A 19624-nucleotide genomic window follows, 5' to 3' on the forward strand; every position below is an offset into this window, starting at 1 on the left:
TTTGGTGACAGCATGTTTTTAAATAGTGCATACTTCAGTATCTAGTTTGTGAATCCTTAATTCTTAATAAGACTAAATGAGGCTCTCATATTCACAAGTATTTTACCAAGTGGTTTACCTGCACATCACAAGCTCCTAATATGCCTACAGCACAGAGATGATTAACCACTGTACTGATGACGAATAATAAAGTGTCACCTAAATATTTAGAAGAATTCAGTTGGTCTGCTTGCTGCCTGTGCCTCCCTAAAACTCAAAAGGTCTTTTGCTTGACATCCCTGCCCTGCCCCTTTATCCATTTTTGGGGCAGTTTGGACATTATACGACACCAAAAATCTGCTTTTTCAGGTTTTCAGCAGTGCCTGCATTTTCAATGACTGGGCATTATGGATCCAGGAGTAGTATTAAGAGCATGTGCAGATTTTTGTTCTAACTAGATTCTTCATTTTAGGTTGATACTAGCTGGCAATGGAACATTTTTTCTTAAGTTAAAGCCTTAAACCTGCTTTCATTCCGCCATCAGGAATGTGTTTTTATTAAATAAGTTTTCCAAATATAGATTATTGAAAATCAAACACTAAACCAGAAACCATCATCAATCAAGTAACTAAGCTTAGCACCCAACCCACATCCCCAAGTCAGAGGAGGGAAGGAACTAGTCTACAAATAAAACTATGATCTATGTAGATATCAAACCACAACCACCACCCATGTGACATTGAAGAAGTCACATATAGTATAGGATTGCTAGTTAGAAATATTAGAGCTAGCTGCAACATTAATTCATACAGCCAATAGTTCAAGTAGCATAAGCCTGAATAAAGAAGATCTGCAAAAATGGACAGTTGGAGAGTCAGGATTTCCAGCATGGAGCTGGAATTTTTCATTAACTTCAATGGATATGGTATTCTAAAATAAAGATTATCAGGCTTTTGAAATATAATTTGTGCACATATTCACAATATGATCAATAAACATCATGCAGTATGTTTTAAAATATTACAGAAAAATCACTAATGGTAAAATCCTTAGTAAGTAGAAGTTTTGTATAAAGATACATTCCCAGAATATGTGTAAAAGAGATTTAGGTTGACATATGGAGAAAATAAAGTTTTTTTTGTCTAATTTTTTCTGAATAATATCTATAATTTCTTTTATCTTCTTTTATTAAAAATATATCAATGATAAATACCAGATCTTTAAGTAATGTTTTATTGAAAATATGCATAATGAATAGCCACTTGCCTACAATGAAGCAATGATCTAATCTTTCTGTATGTCTTCCTAAAGCATGTCTTTCCTACTGCTTTATCATATGGTTTTAAAAGAGAAATTGAACGGAGATGCATTAAGCTCATCTTCCAGAGCAATGAATTCAGTTGAAATAGTATAAAAGTAGAAAATACTTTAAGGGACATTGCAGTCTTACATGTTGTTAAAAATTCAAGATAATTATATAGCCTTCTGTCTTATTTAAGCTGATTGACCATTGGAATATTATTGTACCAACCAACTGCCAAAAAACAAAATCTTATTTTTATATGATATTTTGCTTATTTTAAAATAATTAAGGTGAATAAATATATTTTAAAGACGGTGACTAAGAAAAAACATTTGTTTAGGGAAGTTTGACTCCTACCAATCTTAGGAAGGATCTAATTTGGAGATATTATCCCAGTTAAAAGTTGTTAGAGTCAAGTCAAGAGTATTTATTGTCATTTCATCCATATACTGTACAGTAGTACAGCATACAGTGAAACGAAACAACGTTCCTCCAGGACCATGGTGCAACATAAAACACAGGACAACGATGAATCCATGACACATAACATAAAGACACATAATATATAACAAGGTGCATGTAAGTCAAATGTGCAAACGTGCAACCATGTGCAACACTGCAGAACAGAACACATATATCAGTTATCAGTCCGGTCTATGAATGTTCAGGAGTCTGACTCCTTGGGGGAAGAAACTGTTACCATTCTGGAGGTGAAGACCCGAATGCTTCGGTACCTTTTTCCCAATGGTAGGAGTGTAAACAGTGAATGTGAGGGGTATGTTGGATCATTCACAATGCTGGTGGCTTTGCGGATGCAGCGTGTGGTGTAAATGTCCATGATGGAGGGAAGAGAGACACCGATGATCTTCTCAGCTGTCTTCACTATCTGTTGTGGGGCTTTGTGATCCCTGACCGTACAATTTGCAAACCAGACAGTGATGCAGTTGCACAGGATGCTCTCTATGGTTCCTCTGTAGAATGTTGTTAGAGTAGCTGGTGGAAGATGGGCTTCCCTCAGCCAACGCAGGAAGTAGAGCCGCTGCTGGGCTTTCTTGGCTAAAGAGCTGGTGTTGTGGGACCAGGTAAGGTTCTCTGCCAGGTGGACACCCAGGAATTTGGTGCTATTGACGACCTCCACAGTTGAGCCGTCAATGTTCAGTAGCAGATGGTCACTCTTAGTCTTCCTAAAGACATGGTCTAATCCAGTTTATTTTGAATGCATTGTTTAATGTAACAAAATTAAGAATAAACACTACTATAATCACGTATCTTCATTAACAATTTCTATTATTCCATGCAAAACTACAGTATACATACAATACCTTATCAATTGTCTTTATAAGTAAATTATTAAAATATAATGTTGTCTGTATGGACAGGTTTTGAAAGACCCTCTGCTTTGGTAAACAGAGTTCATCCTTTTAAAGTCAAATCACTTAGCAACAGATTTAAATATTTTTGAGTTTTCACAATAAATTTAAAATTCAAGGAAATAAATCTCATGAGTACTTCTTTTATTTTTTTTAAACAAAATCAACAAAATACTTAATTTTTGCTCCTAAATAATTTTCTTAACAGAGCTCATTTTGACAGCCACTAACAGGTAAATGGTATCAAGCTACCTATTGCCTGGCTTAGAAAGTGCTCCTTCAGCGGGTTGGAAAATGGATGGATGGATGGAAAATATATAACATATATGGCAGTGGCCACAATTAAGTGAACAAAATGCAGACTGACTAGACCTCTGTGTGCTAAAAAGTAACAAATAAGGGATCACGGGAATAACGCACTGAATCCTAATAGAGACGCTTTTGATTTTAAATCGTAGTAAATACAGCAAAAGAGAAAAGTTAAGTAAGGTACTCCCAAAGGCTCGCTGCATTAAGCATTCTCTACAGTACCGATGCGGACCTGAAAGAAATGATGTGAAAGGGCATAACAGCGTCTTTAAAAGATGGAAATTAAATTGTGGCTACTTGGCAAGTTGGACGCCCTGGCGGTAGACGATTCTTCTGTAATAGTATGCAATAATTAATTTCATTAAACATTAAAAATGTAATGTACTAATTATTTTATTTTTTTAAAGACACATAATGACCCATACGTCAAATACTGTATTACTGTTACAGTTTGTTGTGCAGTTACTGCTTATAATGACTCCACCGTGTCATAGTATGTGAAATGCCTTTCTCAATTCTCACTTGACATTCCCCTGCAGTTAAAGGACAGCAGAGATACAAGAAGAAAAAAAAGTCATGGTTTTTTAAACTGGAATATTAACCATTCATAACACCGGATACGAAAGATGGACGTGAGTGATGCCCAATAGAAAAAAGGAAGATTTCGAAATGATTCCGTCAGTCAATTGGGAAGTAACGACGCAGTTAACGAATCCGCCCCCGAATATTTGCCTGGACCAATGAGAAGGCTGGTGTGAATCGCGAGCGGGCTTCGGACTGGGGGGGTTCTTTATGCGGCAGCGCATGCAGGATTTGGCAAAGCGGTAAAAACAAGCGCAGCTGCGGCGGGCGGTGAAACGGACTTAACAGGTACCGGCGAGGCTCGGCTTAGGACTGGACTGCGTCCCGACAGGCGAGTGACCAGGGGGCGTAATTTTAAACCGGGGAGGGGCGATAATGAGGGCAGCAAATAAACACGAGGAAATAAGAGTGTCTAGTAGAGGAGCATGGGAGGTAGTCATGCATTTTGAAATAAATAAGACAAGATACAAGGGGACAGGGCAGTAAACTTTGAGTCCTGTAGGGGCGTCTGTAACCTTGTACTTGAGAAGATGAGGACAGTATTGTTAGATTGCTTAAGGTTCCCCGTGCGGTGTTGGGTAAATGTACTTTTATATTTAGTCACAGATAAAAACGCACAGGCTTTCAAAGCAGGGGGAGGGGGTAATATGACAAGTGCCTAACGGCAAGGTAAATAGTTTAAATAAAAAAAAATACAATATGTGAAGGTGTGAGTTTAGTACATTGTTATTACTTGAAGAGAGTTGTTATTATTCTTCTTAAAATGTGTAATTTATGCAGCAAGAGCCAGTATGAAATTGTTAATTTACAATAGAATTAAAACTGTTGGTGTTGTTTCAATATATGATCTATTTAGCAAATCTAGTTTGTAAGGCTATTGACCATCACCGCAAGTGTCTGTTTTTTGGATTAACTATTGGCTATGGATGGTATGGCTAGAAGTGGTTCCTATCTAGACTGGATTCAAGGGTAAATGTTTAGCATGGGTGTTGAACTCTGGGCCTTGTGGGCCACAGTGGCTGCAGATTTTCATTCTAACCCTTTTCCAAATCAGTGACCAGTTTTCACTGCTAATTAACTTCTTTTAATAGAATTGAATTTTAATAGTCTTATTTTTAAGGATTCAGACCTCTGAATTGATTTCTTTCTTCATTAAATGACAGGCAAACAGAAATGAGATGTGAAATGACCCAACAGCAGAGCAGCTTAACTGGGGTTTCAAACTCCAACCAATTTCACTCCAACCAATCTCTTAATGAGAAGCTGATTCTTCCTGTTAATTAAACCTGTTATTTAATTCCATGGCTTGTTGCTGCTCTCATTCTGCCACAGCAAAGATTTCCAAAACTGTTGATTTTTCTTTTTTTTCTAAGAACACCGTCAAAATGTTTTGGTGACCTGAGCAGACAGACCTCATCAAGACTGTCACCTTTCTTTATTTTCAGATATTGTGTGATGGGCACAGGTGAGCTGGTCATGTGGCGGCTCGTTTTGTTGTCTTATTGTTTGGTTGCTAATTAAGGAAAAAAAGATAAAAAAGGGGCCTGAGTCAATTCAATTTAAACTAAAACAAAAGAGGTTAATCAACAGCAAAAACTGGCCACTAATGAAGATGATGGTTAGAATGAAAACCTGCAGCCACTGCGGCCCTCCAGGACTGGAGTTTGACATCCGTGTTTTAAAGGATATCCTCCCCTCTATGCATTTCTGTATTGGATATAATCCTTAAAAAATTAGGAGCTTTCCATAGACTGGACACCAGTTTCAATGTACAGCCACATTACTGAAATATTTACCCTATTGATTTTCCAGTTATTGCTGCTGCTGCCTCAAGGCTGTGTGAAATCAACTTAAAATCTTGACCCAGCCATACAGTGCTTGGAGTATGAATGTTCTCCCCATATCGGTGTGAGTTTTATCCAGGTATTCCAGTTTTCTTTTGATATTACTAATGTTACAGAAATTGGCCCAAAATGATTGAATATGCCATTTGAGGAAATAACAACATATCTAGGATGGCTTTCTACTTCTGTTTTCAACAGTTGCCTGTTTAAGTTTTGCCTCCCTATGACCTTTGAATTTGAATAAGGTAACAGATGGATAGAAGGATTGATGGTGAAGTACAGGTTGACCGCAAAAACAAAAGAAAAATACCGTAATTAAAAGAAGCAATAGGAACAAAATGCACTTCTAAAAATTATCTTCAGTTTTTATTACTGCGTGTACAGGTGAGACTGTCTTAAATATTTAGTGACATTTGAACATTAACATTTATTTTCAGTGTCAATGATAACTCATGTAGTCATTTGTTTATTGTTTCCTGTTTAAAATGGTGGGATTCAGAATTCAGCCAAAGTCTCACATTATTTTGTAGGAGAAAATTAAATTTTTTGGGATACAATATGTTAATAATAACAGTATATCATACACAGTGGATATTCATTTTATTATAGGAGTTTCATAAAGGTATTCTTAATTTTGGTATCAGTGTGGGTCAGATGCTTTGACATAATCCTTTTTGGCCTAATTTTTTATTCTCTGTTAATTTTTTAATTCTTCTCTCTTCTTGGGTTTGCATGTTGTTTTTTTTTGTTTTGCTTTGTTTTTTGTGTATTTATAAGTGATTGCTATGTTTCAGTGATAATGAAATGTGTACTTACAGCATTTGAGTTTGAGTATGTTATATTTTCTTCATTTCCTGTAACTTGTACCTGAAATGACTTTGAAGTGAAACAGCATCTGTCATTTAATTACTTCCTGAGATTTTGATAAGAAAGCAAGACAATTTTCTTGTATAGTACTGATATATTTATAGTGAACTTGGAGTTATGTGCTAGGTCATAGTGACAGCTGTTAGTTTTCATTATGCAGAAGGAGGCATGTGTTGCAGTGTGGAAGCAGACAGCAGTGTGTATTCTCTATGTTGATTTGAAATAGGCTGCTTTGTACATTGATTGTAACACAGACACAGAAAAAAATAATTACAAGTAGTTTGACAGTACTTTTTTTAGAATGGCTTATGTGAGATGTTTGTGGCTGAAGTTTCCAAAACTGCACGTATTTCCTCTGCTTTGCAGAAGACGTTTTTATGCCATTATGCACTGCTGCATGTGGAGTTGGTCTACAGCAAAAACATGATTTGAAAAGTGCAAGCAAGTGAGACACTAGATGCCCCTAAGTTTTTTAGCTAAAAGGGTAGTCTACAGCTAGCCATGCATCTAGATCAAGGAGAATCATACTATAATCATACATATCATTTTATGTATTCTATATATCTTTTAGATGTATTTACATACAGTATATACGCTTAAATATATTGTTATCTATATAAATCATTGTTTTAATAATTTGAGATTTTAAAGCTTCCTTCATTAATTTAAATACACATCACATCTGTAATAGATCTAATTTTGGAACCCCATATTTTAGACTTCCATTATATTTTTGGATGAGTTGCTTTTAGTCCCAGAGACTTTGTATGAAACTATTCACAAGCTTCATGTGCATGTATTTAATTTCTAAAGTATACCCACATTTGCAAACATAGTAAAATACTGATGTTGAACTTTAGAGAAGCTAAAGAAATTCCTTAATCTGGGTGCAATTGGCTATTTTCAATATTTTAAAAGTAAAGTCAAATGTAGGTAAATTTTAAATTGTGAAGAAAAAAGTTTTGACATTCTTTGAGATTTTTACATTTTATTTGAACTTCTTTTTAATATGTTGCTATATTTCAAGGCAAGTATTATAGTGTTATAACATACTGTAGATCTTCTTCCCAAGTAAAGGTCAAGCATGCTTTACTATTATTGGAAGAATTCTGTGGGTTCTCCTGAGGCTTTGCTTTTCCGTTGTCACTGCCACTTTGAGGGCTTAAGGCAAGACTAAAGCTGAACCTTTTACTTCAAGTTTATAAACTCATCAGCTCCGGTATGCCAACTTTGAAGAGGAAGGGGGGGTGGGGAAGGATGTGATGTGTTTCTGATGCTCATTACTGCTGAAAAACTGTCAAGAAAACCAAATGAAAAGGACTTAGCACTGATAAATTGAAAAAAATTAAGCTAAAAACATACTGATCTGTTATCACGTGTCAGGCAAGTATCTTTTTTACATTACACATTGCGTCCTAAGCCTGAACAGTTCTGTTATTTTTTTCATTAGCAAAGTTAACCATTCCATTCTAATCTATGCCTAGTCCTGAAGGAGAATACTTTAGTATATGTTTAATACCTAGATCTTGTTTCTTTGGTTGTCTACATTAGTCACTGGTAATGTCATATATGACCATTTAAGGTACCAGAATACTCCAAATATGGTACAAGATAATTGTAGAGAATAAAGAAAGAACATTTTAATAAAGTATACAAAATGTTTGACTTTATGTAGCCTAAAATGTCTAGACGTCAGGATAGTACAGTATTCATAGTGCTCAGTTGCATTAAGACCAATCAAAACCTATAGCTGGGCAATATAAATCAAAAACGATATTCTAGTATTTTCTGACATTTGGCCCTTAAGTCTTACCAGTCCATGTATTTTGTCTTAAGGTAAAATGAATAATTATTCACTTAATCAAGTGTTATTTAATACATAATCAATGATAACACTTTAAACAGAGCATAATAAACTATATAAAGAAGCAATCAATTGATGTAAGTTTAGTAATGAACAAAATACGTTAAGTGTTTCTTCAAGATAAGATAGTAGTATCATAATTTTCATTAAGAATTGAAGAAAAGTTATGCCAATGGTGTACTTAATTCTTATCAGATAGTGTGTCTGGAATTCTTCATTAGTCTAATAATTTTTGCACCTTTTCTCTGTGCGAAGAGCCTCTGTAACTTTAGGGGGTTTAAGTGGTCAGGATTGTACTTTCAGCAGACAGATGGTTAAAGTGGCAGATGGCACTTTTCCAGTAATTTCAGGAACAAGAATGAGATTTCAGGTGGTTTTCCCTTACAAGCAAAGTTTACTTTGGACTAGTCTGATAGTTTTATTGTGGTCGGGCTATTTATATTTGAGTAAGCAAAATGTCCATTATTTTCAGCTCACATCTAAATATAATCATTTGCTATCCTATAATGTTTTTGCACTCTTGTAGTATAGCTAGATATGTCACTAGATTTAGTTTATTGATTACACATTGAAAAACTCCTGCTACTAATGGTTTCATGTTTGATAGTTTATGCAGCTCTGTTATAGACTGTTAACAGTAGTTAAAATATTTTTGATTACTGTGAAGTGGTTGTTAAGTACATTGAAAATAAAATATTGGCATTATTGTATAATTAATTGTTTTCTGCAAAGCACAAGCCATAAAAAAGTTAATCAAAGTCTTTGTTTCTCAATTATTTGTTTTCTTGACCTACTAATAGCAGTAAAATGAATAAAGTACGTGCAGACCTCTAGTCAATAGAAGTAGTACATTTAGGAATACCTAATTATATTTTTGAGGTAAATGCTGTGGTGAGCACATAGGTACTTGTAAACGATTAACATGCTGTGGAGTTAATGTGAAGTTCTGAGTCTTGCTATTATGTTACGGCCACAGAGTTCACTGTGGCTACTGATTGCATCATGATGAAATGGATGCCATAAATTAGGATTAAATTCTACAGTCACTTTTTTAAAGCTTTCTAATTGTACCTATGCATTGTTTTCACTGAAAATGCTATTTAAATGTTGGCCCTGAGATCGTTTTTGGGTCAATTATACCTTTTACCTTAGACTTAGTTTATGAAGCAACATGGTCTTCTATTAGGAGTTTAGGGAAATTTCATTGTGTGTCCTCAGGTATTTAGTAGGGGTTATAGGTGTGTTGCTTTCTGAAGCATAATGATTGGTGACATTTAATGATTATATGTGGTTCTTGATTGAACTTTTTAAGCTAGTTTTCTTTATTTTATATTTTTTCAATATAAAGGTTGTAATTTGTGTTGTGCTGTTGTGATCAGATCAAAATAATAGTGTGAGAAGAGGATTCAGGAGGCAAGTAAAGATCAGTACTGGGAATCCAAAAAATATGAGCAACTATACCTTTAAACAAAAGCCAAAAATGGTAGTCAAAAAGACAATCCAAAAATTCTTTAACCAAAGTACAGAGAAACCTTTTAAAGAACTGTAAGAAACAATGGTGTTATTAGCCATATTGGATGATAGATAGATACTTTATTAATTCCAAGGGGAAATTCACATAAAGACAACATCTGAGCAATGACTTTTTATCTTGTCACTCAGATGATGTTACAGACCATGTACATCTGGGTAATAACCACGAAAACGTACACACAAATGGCAGTGGTCTTAAATAAACTAAAGTTTTGACAAAAATGATAAAGTGGCAAGAATGCCACAGAAGAGTCTAAACCAAAAAACAACAACATAAACTGCTTTATTCTCAAAAAGATGTGTGAGAAAAAATAGGAAAACTATGTGGAAAACAGTAAAATAAATCACATATGAAACACTATCATAACAGAACGCCCTCTCAACAGTGCGGCTTCTGAATGCGTATTGGGCTTTGATGGATAATGAGAAAGAAAACAAGACCGCAACCTAAAAGCATGGAGGTCTTTAAACCTAACCCTTGAGTGATCCTGTAGGTCATTTAACTTCCAGTAAACCAGGTACTCTACTGTTGAACGTCGTTGACGTGAGTCCTGAAGTCCTTCACACTGACCTGAGCCATCAACAGACATAGCAGGAGGATGGAGAGGTGGAATACAAAAGTGACAGCAAATAAATGTTTAAACCAAAAGACATTGAAGGTTGAATGTATCTTGAAATTAGCTTGCAGTGCCAATCTGTAAGGTGCAGGGCACACCTCTGTCTGACCACATATGAGCTGATAAAATGGGGTGTCAGTTCATAAGATGGAACTCTCAAATGGATATCTTGTGTCAGGAGCCATGCTGTCTTGACCAAACTTAAAAGCAGGAGCTAGTCTCTGATTGCAGTCAGTAAAATGTTTAGCAGAAAGCCTGGCCATCTGCAGGTTCTCCCATGCCTATTGACACTTATCCTTTAACTCAAAGTACTCCATAACACTACAAAATGATGAAACTATGAGGAGGGGTTCACTGACTGATAACCATAAAGGCATTCAAAAGGAAATGTTTTGAGAGCCAGGTATTAGATGATATTTCTAGCAAATCAGCAAGAGTTTAAATATTTGCCCAGTTTTCCTGAGTTGAGGTCATAGTAAACACACACTGTTTTAAGTAAGATTTACCAAACAACATAACCTGTCATAGAAGAACCTGTAGAAACAAAATGTAAATTGAGAATCTGTGACCAACATATTATAAGGAAAATCGTACAAAAACATGCCAGCCAATAATTTAGCAGTAGGTAAGTTCTTTAGTGATATAAAGCGTTCTGTTTTGGAAGACTGATCGCATACTACGTGGATCATGGTAAACCCTTTAGAAGGGGAGAGGTCGGTAATGAGGTCCATAGATTTGTCATTCCACAGATGAAGTGAGAAAGGAATTGGTTGAAGTAATCCTACAGGAAAACCAGTAGAAGATTTAACTGTACAACAGTTCAACTTGCAGCAATGTAAATTCAGGTGTCTTTATACGTACATGTTCTCCCACCAGAAGCAACATAGTAGAATCGCCATAATCTGTGCAACTCCAGGGTGTTCAAACATCAATGAAGTATGGACCCATACACTTTAGTTCTCATCTCTGGAGGAAAATACAAATGTCTTATGGAATATTTTCTGGGTCAGGAGCATTTCTTTGGACACCCTTAATTGTACCATGTCACAGGTGGCTGGGTGTGGTCGGCATTCGGCTGCCTATAAAAGGGTCCACCTCCCGACAATCAAGGCTGGAGTCGGGTGAGGAGGTGGACGAGGTTGGAGAGGAGGCGGCGAGGGGAGGCCTAGAGAGAGTGAAAGAGAGAGAGAGACAGCTAGTGAAGAAGCCTGGACTGTTGAGAGACTGTGGGGGGTGTTTTGGTGGCGGTGCACATAGTGACTGTAAATAGTAGGACTGTAAATAAACGTGTGGTGATGGCTAAGAACGTGTCCTCCTGTCTGTGTCCGGGCTGTACCCTTTCACAGTGGCGTAGCCGGCAGGATGCTCCACCTGGGTCAAGGTGAGGACCTGTATTGTAGAAAAAGTCTGTGGAAGGCCCGGCACAGCAGGGAAGCTCACCCACGTGCCGCAGGGGCGGCGTGCACCCGACCCCGCAGGGAAATGTACAGTCGCGGACCATTTGCGGTCCGCCGTTGGACTGTATGTTTCAGGGGCGGCTCAAAGACGCGGCGGCAGCAGGAGGAGCTGCCGAAAAAGAAGGGCTGCAGCTTCGACAGCTGCAGCAGCCGTGGAGCTGCCCGGAATCTCATCTCCATGTATGGAGGGAGGACGAGATGGCCACCGACCAGAAGTCCCTCCTCGTGACAGGCACGGGATTGGACAGCGTGTCCTGTTTCCTCGCCAATGATTGGTTGGAGGCGGGAGCAGGGAATGTCCGTCTCGTGCCTTGAAGAAACCCGAGTGGGCCGCAGGGAAGGGCCCATAGAGAGCAGTCGGCGAGTGACACTGCTCCAAAGGTAAGCTCACCGCCGGCTGTTTCTCTCTCCTTGGCAGCAGTTTTGCAGAAGCTGCAAGAAGAGCTTCGGCTTGTGCTATTGCTGCCGGCCGAGCGATGTGCCCTCTGGGCGGAGACGCAGGAGTCAGGAGGTATGGCAGTGACGTGTGATCAGGAGCCGCAGGCGAAGGAGGATCGGCGCGCTGCAGGAGCTTCTGACCGGAGAGGCACAGCGGGGAAGGTAAGAGAGACCGACCCCGTGAAGCTCCGGATGCAAGCGGGGCTGGGTCTGCCCTCTTGCAATGGGCAGATTCGAACCGTCATAGCGTCCCAAAATGAAAGAAGGAAGCGGCTTGAGGATGCCAGTTCCTCCGATACGGGAGGACGTGCAGCTGGATGCGTGCGTCCCTCGAAGGGCCGTCCTCTGCGGAGGCAGAGGAATTACCCGTTAGCTGGGAGGAGACGAGCACGGGGTGCCGATCGGGGCCGAGAGTGTTGGCCCAACAGAGGACGAGCCGAGGGGCTGCGTCAGGGCAACGTCTCTGCCCTTGTTTTTCTTTTTTTATAGGATCGGGCCCTAGGCTACAGTGTGTCTGCTTGCCGCCGAGGAAGGCCAGTCCTCGCGGATCGGTCCGCTGGCCCCTGGAGGTCTCAGCTAGCGGGGGAGTACTGTCACAGGTGGCTGGATGTGGTCGGCATTCGGCTGCCTATAAAAGGGTCTGCCTCCCGACAATCAAGGCTGGAGTCGGGTGAGGAGGTGGACAAGGTTGGAGAGGAGGCGGTGAGGAAAGGCCTAGAGAGAGAGAGATGGCTAGTGAAGAAGCCTGGACTGTTGAGAGTCTGTGGGGGGTGTTTTGGTGGTGGTGCACATAGTGACTGTAAATAGTAGGACTGTAAATAAACGTGTGGTGATGGCTAAGAACGTGTCCTCCTGTCTGTGTCCGGGCTGTACCCTTTCACAACCAACAAAGCCTCGGCAGATGGTATAAAGCAGCACCCATAAGTTTACACAGTGGAAGAATGGGTTTGGTTCCAATGGAGCCTCATCTGGTTCAAACAAACAAGATAAAGCATCAGCTCTCTTGTTTTTATTCCCATAACTAAATGGCTACAAATTAAATTTATCAAGTCTATCATTCATTCAGTCATTTTGCCTACTGTATGTACATAAGATTTTTATGATCTGTGTAAATCATGAGTGGAAATGTGTCCCCTTTGAGCCAGTAATTCCACTCTTCTAAAGCTAACCTATTTGCTGATAGCTGTGTGTTTCCTACATCTCGGTTTTGCTCTGCTGACAACAGATTTTCCAAATAAAAGGCTCACAGATTGAGCAAATTGGTGTCTGGGAATCTTTTTTGGGGGGTGGGGGGAAGTGCACCCACACCTAAACAGGAGGTGTCAACCTTCAAGATGAACTATTGTTTGGGATCAAGGAGTCTTAACACCAGAACAGAGGTGAATTTTTTTTTTTTTTTTTTTTTTTTTTTTAAATGATGAAAAGCAAATTTTACATCAGGTATTCGGACAGATTTCCTTGTGTAATTTTTTTTTAGTTAGAGAGGTGATTGGAGGAATTATTTTAATTTGAAAATTGTAATAATGTGGAGATAATAGTTGGAAATTGCAACAAAGCTTTTTTACTTTTTTTACACGTTCAGGGGTAGATATATGATTTGTATCATACACAAGTCAATGCCCACTATAAGGGCTTATCTTCCAGCAATGATATTACAAACACAATGCAGGCACAATTGTAAGTATATGCAGTTGGTTATGTTTCAAATATCATTCTGCATTGGTTCAGAAATGTCCTGCAGATATTAGGGACTACAATAAACCTGAAGGATATGGGAGAGAGCAGCTGTTTGTTGTGAATGCAGCTCGGCGTGGGCTAAGTACCAGAAGTGTTGTCCAGCTGCTGTGTCAAATTATCTAATGCTCCCTTGATTTACTGTGGTGACATCATAATATTAGTCGTTTGTTTTTTTTAAGGTCTTTCACCTCTGCTTGTACACAGTGCATGTCGTGGTACAACCATCTCCTCTCAGGATTGCTCACTTTTTAGATTGATAGATAGATAGATACTTTATTAATCCCAAGGGGAAATTCACAATGATCTGAAATTATGTTGTGTTAACACCAAAAAGAATAGCATGAGAAGAGATAATGATCAGGAGTAGAGACAAGCAAGAATCAATACTGGGAGTAAAAAATAAGAAACAATAGTGTTATCCACAATGTTGGATATACAAATGACCTGAGCATCATCCTTTTATCCTGTGGCCCCCGATGACATCATGAACCATGCACATCCGGGTCAGTCAGTCATTATCCAACCCGCTATATCCTAACAGAGGGTCACAGAGGTCTGCTGGAGCCAATCCCAGCCAACACAGGGTGCAAGGCAGGAACATCCGGGTCTTAATCAAAAATAATATATACACAAATGGCAGTAGCCTTAAATGAACAAAAATGTTTATGAAATGATCTAATAAAAAAATGACTATAAACCAAAAGCCATTGTAATCAAGCAAATTCTTATACGGTGCTCAAATCCCAAGTAGGAAACAAAAAATAGGAACACTTGTGAAAACTATAAAAAATTGCATATGAATGCCATTATAATGCCTATTCCAGTGGTCCTGAAACATTTTTGCATTGTTTCCCCATTTTCAATTAACAATTAGATAGTAATTTTATTTTATTTTATTTATTTATTATTCAGACTTAGAATTTGATTTTTTTGGATTCTGCAAGGATACAAATTAGCATTATTATTATTATTAGCATTATTAATATTCATAATGATATGGCTGCCCTGCACATAGAATAACATAAATTTGTGACAGAAAAGGTGTTTGATGCCTTCCATGTCAAATTGATAAATAAGGAGGCCTCATCACGATAGCAACAACTTCATCCCTGTTTCTGTCTCAATAATGTTAACTGAAATAAATCTTTAATATCAGTTGCAAAAAATATATCTCTCTCTATTATAAAAAAAAATCTTGGGAGGGAGACAAGATGTGATCTTCTCGGAAGACAATTTGACGTCCTGTGAGAGACACTTTAACGTCCCATGAGACAAGGCAATGAGACAACATTTAAAACAAGTTCATGGACATCTAACCTAGCAGTTGTTGGAATGCTTTTGGCAGACACACTTCATGTGCTCCCAACTCTTAAAACAACGACAAGCAGATCACACAGCAAGCCAGCAGATGATCTGACCGCTTCTCCCTTAGCGTGCATTCAGCCCCCTTCACAACATGAGTGGCAGAGACCCGAAGTGGCAAAAGGACAGCTGCTGTACAGGCTTTTAAATGATCCAATGGGATTGCCTTAGCGTGCGTTCAGCTGAGCTCCCCCTTCACAACACGAGCAGCGTTATACGCCCTACAAAGAAAGAGACTTAATCACGCCCGGGGCCGGAAATAAAGGACAAGTATTGTTTTTACAAAAGTTTTAAAGTAAAAGTGAAAATAATGCATATGTAACAATTCCCATGAAAATAACAATCTCTTTAAATTGTATATCTGGTAAACCAAACCCGGGGGTGGGCGAGCGAAGCGGGTAGGGGGCAGAGCACCCTAGTATTGCAAAAAAAAAAAAAAAAAAACTTGATTCATGAATAATATCAAACAGACTGCACCCTTCACCCCCCCGACACGGGTTATTAAAAAAAAAAAAATCTCCTTGGGATTAGGGCTGCACGATTAATCTTTTTTTTTTCTCATGATAACGATATTTATGACCCACGATCAGTTAATAAATATTGTCGCGATTTTACAGTATAAAGACCAAACTGTTTTTTATGGGCTGAGTTTATGGATTGGACTGCGTCACTATGACGTTACTGCGTCTAGATTGCAAGCGCTTTCTGAAGCAGTAGAAGTCAATAGCAGCAATAAGAGTCAGTCAGAATAAACATATGATGGCGGAGCAACGTGAGGAAAGTGCAGAAGTGCGATCGTTAGTTCCTAAAAAGGGGTCATACTCAGTTGTCTGGAACTATTTCGATTTCGAGGAATGTGATGTTGATCAGGTACGAGTCTTGTGCAAACTTTGCTCCTGTTCCGTCCAAACGTCCCAAGGTAACACAACAAACCTCATCAACCACCTTAAAAGCCACCACAAAGTACACTATCAAGAATTTCAATGACTGAAGGCACAAACAGCAACAACAAAAAATTACCAGCCATCCACAACACAGACAACAATATCAGGGACATTGTTCAACGCAATACCATATCTGCCTAGATCGCAAAGACACCGGGAAATAACAGAGGCGATCACGTACCATATAGCCAAGGATATGTGTCCAATAACCACCGTGAGCAGTGAGGGGTTTAAAAAAATGATCGCAACACTTGATAAAAGATATAGCATTCCCTCACGCAACCATTTTTCCAATGTTGCGCTGCCCTCGCTGTATGCGAAATGCCGAAAAGAAATAGAGAAATTCTCAGGCTCAGCCTTGAATATTTTGCTGCCACGACCGACTTATGGTCAAGCAGAACTGCGGAACCGTATTTGAGCTTGACAGTTCATTTTATTGACAGCGAGTTTGAGATGAAAAGCAAGCTTTTGCAAACTTCGTTTTTCCCACAAGACCATACAGCGGAGTTTATTGCAGTGGGCCTCAAAGAAGCGATGTCCGCTTGGGGCTTGGTGGAAGAAAGACTTGTGTGCATCACAACGGACAACGCAGCTAATATGATTAGGGCAGCATCTGTGAATAACTGGCTGAGGCTACACTGCTTTGGTCACAGACTTCATTTACCAAAGGAATAATCGTCATTATTAATCGTGATAAAACTTTTGAGCAAAATAATCGTGATAATCATTTTTTCTGTTATCGTGCAGCCCTACTTGGGATTAATAAAGTATCTATCTTAATAAAGTATCTATCTATCTATCTATCTATCTATCTATCTATCTATCTATCTATCTATCTATCTATCTATCTATCTATCTATCTATCTATAAAATACTCAGAAAAACAGGTTTGATTAGGATTGAATTAGCAATTGTGTGGAAAGATTAATAGATCTATAATACAAATAGAAGGGCTGAAGTAAGGTATGTTTATGAATTCTTCAGTTTTAATGTCTCCCCAAAATTCTGCAGCCTTCTGATGAAAGGTCCTGACAGTATTCAATACTTCCAGTTGCTGTGCAAATAGCAGCCTTTTTACAAAAGCTCTATGTCTCTTTTTTTTTTTCTGAGCTTTTTTTTACTAGTTACTAGTCTTATTTAAAATTAGAATTGATCTGGCTTCTAGCTTTTCACTGATAGCAGCCACTAAAAATCAAATAAATGGAGTTTAAATAGATTTTAAATTTACTGATGAAGTGCAATGCATGCAAACCCAGGTGTCAGCTAGTCTTGACTGCACTTCAGACAGGCTGTGAACTTGGATGTAGTTGCGAAGAGGACTAGAAAGCTGCTTTATGTTTGCAACACCTGAAACATTAAAAGACACTGAGAAAATAAAAGTGGGGTGTATTTAAAAACTCCCATAATCCGCTACTTACACTATACTGTCGAGTGCCTAAGCTGCTCAGTTAGTTTACCACATATTGGTGCGAGAGTAAAAAGCAAGGCTAAAAGGTTTTAGAACTGGTCGACCTTCTATTGTAATGGGAAATGTTCGATCGCTGTCAAATCGGATGAATGAACTCTCTGGACTTATAGTGGATCATGGAGCATACAAGTACTGTGGCATTTTTTTTTTTTATGGAGAGCTGGCTGAAACCTGATGTAACTGACACTGTTTTAATGCTGGGCAGATTTCATCATATTTGAGCAGATGGAGACCCAGTGCGGTGTGGAAAAATGACAAGAGGAGGACTGGTCATCTATATGAATGAGGAATGGTGTTAAAGGGGATATATTACAGCTAAAATTACAGTTTGTAATTCAAACATTGATATTCTAGCTGTAAGAATTCGTCCACATTATTTGCCCAGGAAGATAAATTACATCATCCTTATTAGTGCTGGGCGGTATACCGGTTCATACTGAAAACCGTTTTTTATTTTTGTTGTGATATGGATTTTTCTTATACCGCAACACCGGTTTAAATTGTCTAAACAACGTTCGGAACATGGTGCTGCGGGAAACTGTTTAAGGATACCTTTTTCACTGCTACACCGGTGTTGCGCGGGGGCTCTTTTTCACTGCTACACTGCTAAACAGGCGTGCAATGGAGTACATGCGGTAGTGTAGGTATTGCGTGGTGAAAATGGACAGAGAACATTCCGAAACTGAAGCTGTAGCTGACGATAAAGTTGAAAATGATGACACAGAAGAACTTTTGCTGGAAAAAGGAGTTGCGTCTATTGTCTGGAGATACGTTGGAGTTAAAAGGTCGGATGTGGACCATTCTGTTCAAATGTGTGAATATTGTTTCTATACTACTTGATAAATACTGCAAGCCAAGTTGTACTTGTTTTATTTTTTTCAATACTGTATAATGTACCTGGGTACTGTGTAATATTGTGACGACATGTTGACTTTATTCTCGACATTTCCACTTTAATCTCGACGCTTATGACGAGAATAAAGTCGACATGTTGACTTTATTCTTGACATTTCTACTTTATTCTCGCCGTTTGTCTAGATTAAAGTCAACATGTTGACTTTATTCTCGTAATTTGTTATAAAAGTAGTGCATCCATCCATCCATTTTCCAACCCGCTGAATCCGAACACAGGGTCACGGGGGTCTGCTGGAGCCAATCCCAGCCAACACAGGGCACAAGGCAGGAACCAATCCCGGGCAGGGTGCCAACCCACTGCAGTAAAGTAGAGCATCTTAAACTAAAATTAATCTTAAAATTAATATTTAATTTACTAGATTTTCTCAAACCCCGTCATAAGTTATGTAGCACATTAAATGCTTTGTGTTAAGTGTTCCCCGAGCCATGTTAATCGCTACATGCTTGTTAAACTGACTTCCTCTTGCACTAAAATTAAACAATTAAATTAAAGAGATTGTTAACATTAACAAAGTGTAGTTGGTTTACAAAAAATATTTACTATTCATTTTTTAAGACATGTTCAGTGCAATACAACTTTTGACAATCACCTCTGGATATTTTACGAAGTCTAAATGCCTCTTTGGATGGTTGAAAATATGTTGTCAAATTTTAGTTTAAGTTGTTTACAAACTTTGTTCAATAAAAAAGGCTCTATTTTGACTGCATCTGTCATGCAATGTGATTCCTTCTCTTCATTAGTGCCACCCCCTTGAAAACTATCACTTTATGGGGCCATGCAAACCTGTATTAATACTTGTGTGCACGTTATAATGTTTTTTTGACAATGTACAATTCTCATGACAGTGGAATAGGTTATTCTTAGGTAGTAATTGCAGTGGAAAATGTGGTTAATATCCACTCATGCATAGGAAAAAAAACCCCGTCCAATACCGTGAAACCGGTATAATTTTGAAAAATACCATGATATAGAATTTTGGTCATACCGCCCAGCATTAATCCTTATTAATGTTTATATAGGTCCCTCCACAAATA

General features: G+C 38.3%; 1 protein-coding gene across 2 annotated transcripts in view; it reads left to right on the forward strand.

The window, feature by feature from the left end:
* Positions 1 to 3459: 3459 nt before the first annotated feature.
* Positions 3460 to 19624, forward strand: part of kcnab2a (potassium voltage-gated channel subfamily A regulatory beta subunit 2a) — a 405095-nt gene continuing 388930 nt past the window's right edge. The window contains exon 1 of one of the 2 annotated variants that reach the window (XM_051930893.1): positions 3460 to 3831. The gene's annotated coding sequence lies outside the window, so the exon portion shown is untranslated. Of the gene's footprint in view, positions 3832 to 5234; positions 5467 to 19624 lie in introns of those variants that run through there. The other variant, XM_051930890.1, reaches the window with a different exon arrangement.

Source organism: Erpetoichthys calabaricus, chromosome 8, assembly GCF_900747795.2.
Source record: "Erpetoichthys calabaricus chromosome 8, fErpCal1.3, whole genome shotgun sequence".
Taxonomy (NCBI): Eukaryota; Metazoa; Chordata; class Cladistia; order Polypteriformes; family Polypteridae; genus Erpetoichthys; species Erpetoichthys calabaricus.